The 11,640-nt window shown below is 37.4% G+C and overlaps 1 long non-coding RNA gene across 1 annotated transcript in view; it reads right to left on the bottom strand.

The window, feature by feature from the left end:
* Nucleotides 1–4,938: 4,938 nt before the first annotated feature.
* LOC149135055 (uncharacterized) overlaps nucleotides 4,939–11,640 on the bottom strand; it is a 55,351-nt gene continuing 48,649 nt past the window's right edge. Inside the window, exon 2 of the long non-coding RNA XR_016242258.1 lies at nucleotides 4,939–6,360. This is a non-coding gene — a long non-coding RNA (uncharacterized LOC149135055). The remainder of the gene's footprint in view (nucleotides 6,361–11,640) is intronic.

Below are 11,640 nucleotides of genomic sequence, written 5' to 3'. Positions count from 1 at the left end.
GCAAAGTCGACCTCAGCGGAATTTGAACTCAGAATGTGAAGACGGAGGAAATGCTGCTAAGTATTTTGCCCGGCGTGCTGCCTTAAAAATATTCCTAAATAATATTGTATATTAAGTTGCTACAGCTGTTTTTGTTGTGGTTTAGTCCCTGGTCAATCATTATCGATCACATTTATTATGAAATATTTTCCAACCAGGACCACGCCGTCTTTATTTAGAGGCAGTGGATCGCGGACTACAATATCCAATGCAACTTTTAAAAAAAATAAACAGTAAGGTGTGATTTCAGGGAGATCGGTTTGCTGTTTTTGACAAGATGGAGACTGTACACAAAATCTCTTTCATTGATACTGTTAATGTCTCGTAGGCTGAAGACGTAAGTAGTCATATTGACGGAATGACTTGGGACTGTCGAAACCATTTTCATTCGTTTGGGTTTTGATATAAAATAAAAATTTCCAAATCAGTCTATTAGTTAAGCTTGCAAAATTCTTTCTCATTTTTGACGCAAGGTCAGCAGTTTTGAGGGGATGGGGAAGTTGTTTTCTTCGACCCCAGTTCACAAATGGAACATGATTTATCGACCCTGAAAAGAAGAAAGCAAAGTTGACCTTGACGGAATTTGGAAATGCCGCCAAACTGTTTGTTCGGCTCGATAACAATTCTGAAATACTGGTTTCAATTTTTGGCACAAGGTCAGCAATTTCAGGAGGGGGAGGGGAGTAAATCGATTACTGGTACTTAACTGGTACTTATTATATCGACCCCGGATGGATGAAAGGCAAAGTCAACTTCGGCGGAATTTGAACTCAGAACATGAAGACGGACGAAATGCCGCTAAGCATTCTGTCCGGTCTGCCTACGACTTTGTCAGCTTGCCGCCTTCCTCAATTCTGTAATATTCTTTTCTACTCTAGGCACAAGGACCGAATTTTTGGGGGAGGGGGCCAGTAGATTAGATCGACCCCCAGTACGCATCTAGTAGTTCATTTATCGATCCCGAAAGGATGAAAGGCAAAGTCAACCTCGACGGAATTTGAACTCAGAACGTGAAGACGGACGAAATGCCGCTAAGCATTCTGCTCGATCTGCCAACAATTCTGCCAACTTGCCGTCTTCCACAATTCTGTAATATTAAGGCAAGAACTAAGGCGGCGAGCTAACAGATTTGTTAACATCCGAGCAAAATGCTTAGTGACATTTCGTGTGTCTTTACGTTCTAGGTTCAAACTCCACCGAGGTCAATAAATTAAGTACCAGTTGAGCCCTGTAGTCGATGTAACCGACTTTCCCGTCCTTCCAGAAATTGCTACCTTGTGCCAAAATTTGAAACTAATATTAAGACAAGAACTTAAACTGAATAATAATGACATCGTAACCCCTCAAAATATACAGACCTTTAAGATCTCCTTTTAACACATGCAAATCTTTAACGACGAGTAGCTTCCACACTGTCTTCACACTTGTCATATGTGTTACACTCATTTTCACCTCTACGCCAACTGTACTGAGTTTTACCCTGTAAGCTACGAAGACCATTTTAAAAAACTATCGCTTTCTTGTTTCTTTTTCTGATTTATTCTAATTATCAGCGCTATCATGTTCCAGTTTAAGATATAAATCTCTCTCTGTTTGGTGAATTTGATCCATGAAATATTGCTTTATATAAGGAGGCAAGTTTTATCTGGGAAAGCCAACTCGAAGGATCGGCAATGACTTTCTTTCAATCAGTATTAGTGAAAATAATGATTATACCAACGTGAAAGTACAATTCACTTTTCTAGAGATATCCTGTAGGGGTGATTCACACACATACACATGCGTGCTTCTCCTTCTCTCTCCTTCTCTCTCCCTCTCTCGCTCTTTCTCTATCTATCTGTGTGTATGTCTGTGGAATGATAATTAATCTAGCAGATACTACTCCCCTACACACACACTCACTCTATTCACATACACACACACAAATGAAGGACCTCAGTTTTGAAACTGTTCTACTAATTATCACACGCACACTTAACTCCGCTACGTTAAAACATTTGAAAAGCTGATGTTCTTAATCCCTTTGTTATAACCTTTTTTTCTTTTACCATTTATATATATTTTTATGAAATATCTTTAGATAGAACCATAACCAGTAGCAGAAAAAAAAAACACAGTAGCCAACGACAGAGCTTTACGAGGTCGGTCAGTATGCTAGACATGCTATTCCAATTTTTAACCCAAATCGCACTCAAAAACAAAAGGTTCGGCGACGATACATTCGACCAGTGTTTCTCAACTATCTGTTACCTATGAACCCATTTGATTCCTATTTTACTCGGGTGGACCCTCCTAGACATCCTATGTTTAAAATAATCATATATTTTTATAATGAAATATTAGGAATCGTATTTAAAAAGTGGTTAAAATATTGTGTGTATTACAGGAGTATAACCAATGTATTGCAGATTAATTTTAACAAAAAAATCTTATATTAACCCCGAAGGACCATATGGATCCCGGTTGAGGACCACCGCAATAGACAATATAGTCTTGTATATTATGAAACAGGATGGATAGACATGGATTTTTTTATATCACATGGTCTACACGATCAGGATTTAACTGGACTATTCAGCAACAACAGTATAATTGAATTCAATGAGTAATTTCAACGGAAGTTACTCCATAAAAGAACGTAATATGTGTATATCATACAGTGAAGTGATATGAAGTGGTAGGTGAGTGAAATATCGGACACTTATCCTTAAGCATTGGGGAGAAAGAGAGAGATGTGTGGGAAGAGAAAGAGGGAGAGCGAAAGAGGTCGGTGGGAAAAGAGACAGGTAGGAGAGAGGGAGAAAAGGGAGAGAGAGGGTAGAGAGAGAGAGAAGGGTATAGAGAGAGAGAGAGAGAAAAAGAGAGGTAGGGAGAGAGAGAGAGACTCTTTCTATGGTTACTAAATATGGAGCTATTTGTACATCGTAGCCGTTCAAAACTATCTCTCTTTTACAGTTCTTATGGTGTTAGGAAGCTGCACGGTGTGTGTGGAATCGTTTAGCACATGTGATAGAGTTCGTCAAAGCATTGTATTTGATGTGATGTTGCGTCTTTGATATTCAGTTTTCGTATCTGTATTTAAAAGCAGGCATCTTATGACAGACAACTTAGACTACGTGTTTTGTGTTGAAATACCAGTCTCACTGTTGGCAATGTTTTTTTTTTCCTTAGAAACTTTTAATTTATTAATGAGTTCCCCCCCCCCTCACCCAGTCTTTTGTTTATGTCACCATTTCCTTATGTGGATTAATACTTTTAATAATACTAGTAGAATCGAGAGAGTAAACAACAAAATATCTCACAACCTTTAGTTACCTCCCCTCACTCAGTTCAACTCGCACCGGAGTCGACATGGTTTTCAAACTTCGAGTCGATGAAAAATAGGTACCAGTCAAATACTGATGTCAATATAGTCGGAGTGTTCCCCGTCCCCCCCCCCTCTCTCTCTGTGAACATTGTACCTAGTTTAGAAATCACTATGAAATGTTAAAGGTGAGAGACCGTCTTAATAATTTCTCCATTACTACATTCAAAGTGTGCATTGTTTATACTATGGGTGCATCTAAGACACGATATTATGAAAATTGTATGCTGGTCCTGAAGGAAGACCTGCAGTATTATGTAAGTATCTTGCAGTTTTTTTTTTCTTTTTTTTTTTGAAACATAACAATAGACAAGTTAGGTTCGATTCTGAGCAAATGTAAGCACTTTTTCTGTAGAAATTTACTTAACCGGTTTTGAATAAGTGAATTAACCGAGCACACGCAATGTTGGAAAGGGGACAATCTCCCGCCCACCAAACCGGATTTTCAAGGCGTCGCAGGTGTAAGGCTAGTAACTGTTTCTGAAATATTGAAGGTAGATTGCGTGAATGCACATAGCCATAGATTAGTTTGGAAATAAAGTCACTTACTTAACTGTCTTGCGTCAGTAGATATAGTTGCAGGAGTCATCGGCGAGATAAAGATTTCGCATTCGAAAATTTAATTACAACAACTCTGCGCGATTGTATATTTTTAGAACGGCCCGGAATGAGTGGAAATATTTGTATCGTGAGGTAAGGATATACCAACCCGTGGCGGGTTTCTCTAAAGTGAACTTATCGAGTAGACATGATAAGGTTTAGTACAGAAGTAGCGATATAAACAATAAACTAAGTGGGGACCTAGTTATCAAATTAAAAGTTGTTAAAAAATGACATTGCAGCCATGTTAGTGGTGAAACTGGTATTTCAACGCAGAACACGTAGTCCCTCTTGTCTGATATATGATGCTTGATTTTAAATACAAGGATGGAAAAAACTGTTCGACCAGCCTGAATTATGGACACGACGTCACAGCAAATATACTGTTTTGACAGACTGTATCAAATGTACTAAACGATTCCAGACCGTTTCCTAGCATAGCTTCACAACTTTTGTTGAGATAAGTGTTAGACTGGAGATATAGCCGGAGATGCACTTATCACTTAAACCTGATGCGTCTCTCACTGGGAAAGATATAGTGCGGCGAAAAACTAATAATAGCAGCAGAGATATAGAAAAAAATTGATTGCTTGATTGGTTATGAAGGGACGAATGAGGTGGTTTGAATGATCTGTTCTACCAGTTTTATACATGCATACCAGAGTAGGTCACTATGATTTTAGTAGCTAAACAGGAGAATTGTATGAAGTACGTGCTAATCGTGCGTTGCGAAGTTGAGATCACTCGGATGTGTATGATTTCAGGAGAATTTATCTAGTTCAACCCCATCCTCATGGTTTAGGTATTCGAGGTTTGTTTCATACCGGGTCTGGGTAAGAAAAAAAAAAAGAAAATTAGAATAGATTGCGAGCAGTATAGCTAGTTCCAATGAGAAACAATTTTTGCTTAATAGCTAAAAAAAACCCAAAAAACTCTGACTTTTACAAACACGTCTCCAATAAATTAGAGTGAATTATTTTAATTAGCAACATATTTTTCTCCAGATTATATCATGGAATTACTCGGCGCTGAGGAAAAAATTGCAGAACCAACAAAAAATGAATGACAATTAATAGTTTGTTTTTCTTCTTCGGATTTTTATGACGTTCTAAATTCTCTTCACTAATGAAAGAAATAATATTCTCCAACGAGTTGGCTCTGGTTGTTTCGAACAGCACAGATAATCTTTCCAGGATGAAACATGCCCTTGACTATTTAAAACATTTCCAGCAAAACTTTTTAATCAGAGATCCGGGTTGTTTGTTGACCATGTCACTAAGTTGGCATGACTTACCTAAAGAAAAGCTTTAACATTTTACTCCTCTGTGGCAAGATGTATTATCGTTCACGAAGCCTACTTATTCGTCGATGGTAAAAGTGTTAAAATTTTAATATATGCCAATATTCTGACTTCTGAGATAATGACTGCCATCTCCCTTGATCCTTTAACTGACATGCATCCTTAAATTATAAATGAGTGGGGAAATTTGATTGTTTTCTTCAGACAATCATAGTTATGTGGAACAGTACTAAATAAAATCTCTCACATTATCACATTCACCAATATAGATTCATGAATCATCATTAACTATTACTTTCATTCAATCATTCACATTCCATTTTCGATTCTCTTTAGCCCACTGCCAACTGTCTTTTATTGTGTGGAGGTGTTAGTACTGGTTTTCATTTGGCTTTTTCTGTACGTAAATGCCATTTGGTTCAACCAATGTTTCATAGCTCTATTATAAACGTCGACTCCTTCTTTTGTCCAATTGCTTTTCATTTGTGTGTTGCACATTTTTTTGATTGTCAAGGCGTATTGCTTTGACTTTCCAATGTCGATGCTTTGTTGAGTTTCGTATTCTATTTCTGTTTTCTTTTATAACCATCCAATATGTTTTTTAACTTGACTCATAAAATGCCTAACAGCATTTCTGGCTTTATGCTCTGAGTTCAAATTCCGCTGAGATCAATCTTGCTTTTCATCCTTTCGGGGTCGATAAAATAAAGTAGCAGTTGAGCACTAGAGCTGATTCAATCGACTAGCTCTTCCCCGAAAATTGTAAGTCTTGAGCCTATATCAGAAAGTATTTACACTTGAAACAACCAGCATCTCTGAACACACTTCGTGTTAGATTTCTCTTTGGAAACATGTTAGCATCTACCCCATTTTTTTCAGCTGACAACTTATTTGTAGGGGTCAAGTTTCCTTTTAATTAACCAAGTTCAATTGTTCGTTAAGGCCTGCAAGCACTCTCTTAACTGAAGACTACATGGCATTTTAAAACCTGTGCCAATATCTGTTTTAGAAATGTAAATTATAAGGCGATACCATAAAGTTTTTACTTCAACGCGATCTGGAAAAAAGAAAAAGAAACTATTATTTAAAACAATTTGTTTAAGATACGTTTCACAAAGCCAGAATGTTCAACTATTAAACAAAAGTTATCTTGTACCTCCAGGTGTTGTGATTACATAACAATTGCCACTGCTTGTATATGCGTATATCACTACGTGTTACATATTCTCTTAACGTGACATAGTATTGTGCATATGTTCAATACTATTATTTATTCATTATGTTAAGACGGCAATCTGGCAGAATCGTTCGCACACCGGGTAAAAATTCTAAGCAGCATTTCGTCCCGGATTCTTCATCAGCTTCATCTGATATTTGTTGGGCTAATGCAATTCTCCGCGGGCAGAATCGTTAGTACGCTGGGCAAAAATGCTTAGCTGCATTTCGTCCATCGTTCAGAGTCCAAATTCCGCTCAGGTCGACTTTGCCTTTCATCCTACAATGGATTATTTATTGATTTTTTTCCTTATAATTATCTATTTATTAAATGTCAAATTTTACTCAAATTTTTAAATTAACCACTTTGTATAACACCCCTTATCTACTACTATTGTATACTAGATGAAGTCGTCTTGCTCAGCACTTTCAGTTAATAACTCCTACTGTTAACATTTCTTGTAGGTATGAAACTGAGTGCAATTACCTACGCTGTATAAATAAAGAATTATTATTATTATTATTATTATTATTATTATTATTATTATTATTATTATTATTATTATTATTATTATTATCATCATCATCATCATCATCATCTTCTTTCAATTCTACTTCCATTTCTTGCTGAGTGTCTTCCTGACACCTAGGACAGAGAAACTGTTAAAATAAACACACCAAATTGTTCATTTACAAAGTCATGTGGTAGAGAAAAAGGGGAAGAAAGACAGAACGAAAAAGGAAAAATAAAAAATAAAACAGTAAACAAATAGAATAAAGGGGAAAAAAGGAAAAAAATTCACAGCGACAATGCTCTTCTCAGTACGTGTGACGTGACAGTTAAGACAATTTTTTGCACTTCCTGCATTGATGCTAAGCCAGGTATCATTCTGAAATAATTTTCAGTTCCATTTTTGATTATTCCAAGAGCTCCTACAGTCATTGGTATTGTAACCGTCTTGAGATGTCACATATTTTCGCTTAGCAAATCTTTATATTTTCTGAGATTATCAAATTCTTTTGCCGAGTTATTATGGTCACAGGATATGCTCATGTCAATCAGTGAACAGACTTTATTGTTTTGGTCTTTGACAACGATATCTGGTTTGTTTGCGTTGATAGTCCGGTCTGTACATACTGGGAAGTCCCAAAGAATAGTTACATTTTCTCCCTCAGTTGCAGCCTCATGGTGGTGCTTGTACCATTTGTCAGTAGATTTGATTTTATAATGCCGACACATTATCCAATGTAGATATTGGCCAACTCTGTCATGTCTTGATTTGCACTCTACAGGCGCTAAAACCTTACACCTAGAGATTAGGTGGTCCACTGTTTCAATCCCATCGTTGCAGTATCGGCACTTTGGGTCCATACCATTTTTCTCACATTGGATTTATAGTTCCGGATCAATAAGTCCTCATCTTGAGCAGCCAAGATAAAGCCTTCACACTCAGTCTTTAACCCTGAACTCCGTAGCTACTGATGGGTGTGCTTCTGGTCTACATCAGCTTGTTTACTACGGGCCACATATTTGCCTTGCAGAGGTTTTTCTTCCCACCTATCAGCCATTTTGCTTTGCTATTGATTTCACTTTCTTTGCAACTGCAGTTACTGCACTTCCCTCATGCTGTTCAACCTGGGTATTATGCATAAACTCACTTGAAAATGTTTTTTGCTCTCCTTCATAACAGAATGAAGCTTCTTAAGTCTTTCATGGTTTTCAACGAGCTTTAGCATCCAGTCGTTAAATGCTTCAAGATATTTTGCCAGCCCAATTGAGGTGGTTTTGTTGGAGATTTCAAATTGGATCAAACCTCGCACTTCTTGAGCTCTGGCTAGGTAAAGACGGTCTGTGTCTGCCTTTGGGTGGTGCATCTTATTGCGAGTCAACAGCTTACGGATTTTCCTGTCAATCTTCCTTATTTCATTCATATTCCAGTTCAACACATTGAAACTGTAAATATCAGGAACTGCTAAGGAATTCATAGCTAACGCCTTGTTACGGCACTCAGCTCGGATTTTAGGACTGCTCGAACTCTCCTGTAACACTCCTTCCTGATCTTCTCTTTCATACTTCCATGCTGTATGCCAGAGCCCTCGTTTATTCCGAGGTATTTGTAAGTGTGTTCCTGTTCGAGTTCTTTTATGACTGTGTCAACATCCAACACCACTGAATGTGAGCTCTTCAGTTTCCCTTTCTGGAAAGTGGCCTTGGCACATTTATCAAGTCCAAATTCCATCCTAATGTCATCATTGAATGCTTTCACAGTACGCAGTAGTCCTTCAAGCTCTTTATCATCTTTGCCATAGAATTTTAAGTCATCTATATAAAATAGATGACTTATTTTCTTGTCGCCAATTTTATATCCACACCCTGTTCTGTTAAGTTCACTTATAAGGGATATTAGGGCTATGCAGAAAATGAAAGGTGAAAGTGAGTCACCTTGGAAAATACCGCAGTTGATCTTAATATTATTTGTGGTCAGTACTCCATTAGAGTTGTGTGGTTGGAGATTCATATTCCACATTGACATGTGCTTCAAGAAGTTTGAAATCACAGGAGAAATTTTGAAGATATCCAGCGATTTCAAGATCCATGAATGCGCTATGCTGTCGAAGGCCATTTTATAACCAATTCATGCAGAACAGATTACTGCGTTTGTTATGACAGTTCTCGAGTATCATGCGATTGATTAAGATTTGGTCTTTGCATCCATATGAGCCTCGTCGGCACTCTTTTTGTTCAGTGAGGGAAACATACCGTACTGTTCCATAAATTTGTATGTTTTCTCCACGAGGGTGGATGTTAAAATGTTATACGTGGTAGATAAACATGTTATGGGCCAATAGTTTTGGAAAAATTTGGTTTCTTTATTCTTCGGGAGTAGGTAAGTAATACCCCTTGCTAACCAATCAGGTGTTTTCGTAGGGTCTCTCATAATTTCATTGAATAACTGGAATAACTTTTCGTGTGCGCACGGAAACGAGGCGAGCCAGAAATTTGACACTCTATCGTTACCAGGAGATTTCTAATTATAAGCCTTCGTGAGCGTCATCCTTAGGTCTGCTATTGTGATGTCTTCCCATGATAGTTCTGGTAAGTTTTGGTAGGATCCTTCTTTGCGTCTAATCCAGTCTGCATTTTCATTGTAAGTCTTTTCATTACTCCAGATATTTTTCCAGAAGTTTTCAACTTCTTCCGTTGCAGGGAGGTCTTCAACAGTTATTTTCTCCTTCCCTATTTCTCTGTAGAATATTTTTGTATTAGATGTAAATAGCTTGTTTTGCTTGTAAAATTTGTTTCTCTTCTCAATTCTTCATATTCTTTGATATTTTGAGTGGACATTTTGTTGCAGTGTTTCTTTTACTGAGAACAGTTCTTCTCTTGGCGAGAATCTGTTTTCTCTTCATCTTCCTTTTCTGGCTTTTGCATTATTTCCACAGATTAATTCATTCAATATTGATATTTCACTTCTCATTCTTTCAATTTCTTTTTCAATTTTGCTTTTCTAATTTGGAATTCTTCATAGCTTTGTATTTCTTTGATTTTTCAGAGGCATACAACAGGTTTCAGTTGTTTTAGCAACTGTTTAAATTATTTTATTTAATTCAGTGGGGTCTGGTTTTAGTACTTATATAATTTCCTTTGTTACATAGTTTCCAGTTTTAATTTGTTTTCTATTTTGGATTGTATTTGAGAGCTTATTCCACATTGACATGTGCTTCAGGAAGTTTGAAATCACAGGAGAAATTTTGAAGATATCCAGCGATTTCAAGATCCATGAATGCGCTATGCTGTCGAAGGCCATTTTATAACCAATTCATGTAGAACAGATTACTGCGTTTGTTATGACAGTTCTCGAGCATCATGCGATTGATTAAGAGTTGGTCTTTGCATCCATATGGTTCTCTATCATGCATATTGACATATCTTACAACTGCTAGCTTTTTCAGGATTTTCTGCTTCAGCTCTCTCATAGACTTTCTATGTTCTTCAGTAAATGTGTAGTCTTCAAATATTGTTTTTTTACTACTTTCCTCGCTATCTTTATAAGGTTCATTACAATTTATTTTTCCAGACATTTGCGTGTTCTTGTCAGATAGCAGTCTTTCAATTCAGACTTGTGGAGATTTGCTCTCTTTGTCTGGTTCTTCATTTCCTTGCATTCTTATATTTAGGTCATTTTCCGCCGTGTGCTCGATCGCAGTTATTTCACTATCTGTGGGTCTTTTATTTCTAAAGATATCTCTCCTAACATTTGCTAACTTGTTTCCGTCCAAATATAGTCTGCTGTCTTGATTTCGTGTTCTCTATAGTTGATAAGAGTGTGCGGTGTGTTTCTCTTCAGATGACCTGCCTAATGCATAGTAATAGACGTATATTACTTCTGTATACTCTTCTCGGGTCCATTTGATCCTCTTACATTCTTCTTTCTGTGGTGGGTGTGGTGGTGGACTTGGAGGGCTCGAGATGTGGCAGTTCTCGTTCAAGTGACCATCCAGATTCGTATTCAGAGAAGGGTTTGTGCCATTGGATGACTTTTCGACCCCAGGCTGTCTCTCCCCTGGATGACGCGCTTCCAGATTAACAATAGGACAAGCGGTTTGGTGTACTGTTATAGTTTTCCTTTTTGTTTTGTTAGACATATTTTAGCTACAGTAAAATTATTAGTATTGAGTCCTGTATTGTGGCAGATGTAGAGGCGGTTGTTGCCTCTGCCACTATTGTCGACTCTGTCATTAATACCGTTACTGTTACTTTAACCTTGCTACTACAGCATTGCTCATCGTGAGTTACCACCAATAGTGCCTTGATCTGTATAGTTGTGGCTAACCTTTGTAACCATGGCGACAGTATACTGCCACGTTTTCTACTAATATTGTGTGGTATTATTAAATGTTTAGTTTCGACTTTTGTCTTGTACTTGAGATGATCATAAATATGTGAGAGCTGAAGGGAATAGTAAGAGGAAGAGAAGCAGCATGGTGAATAGACCAAATTACACAGGTCTGTAAATAGGTTCGGCAGATGGTGAGAAGGAGATCAGCAATGGGCCTTCACATTCCTACTATGATAAGAATTGTTTCTGTTTTTAGATTCCACATTCGAGTTACCTCTATT

The sequence above is a fragment of the Octopus bimaculoides genome, chromosome 6 (genome assembly GCF_046866305.1).
Source record: "Octopus bimaculoides isolate indiv1 chromosome 6, ASM4686630v1, whole genome shotgun sequence".
Taxonomy (NCBI): Eukaryota; Metazoa; Mollusca; class Cephalopoda; order Octopoda; family Octopodidae; genus Octopus; species Octopus bimaculoides.
Note: the sequence above shows the minus strand (reverse complement) of the source record. Positions and strands in the feature narration are given on the sequence as shown.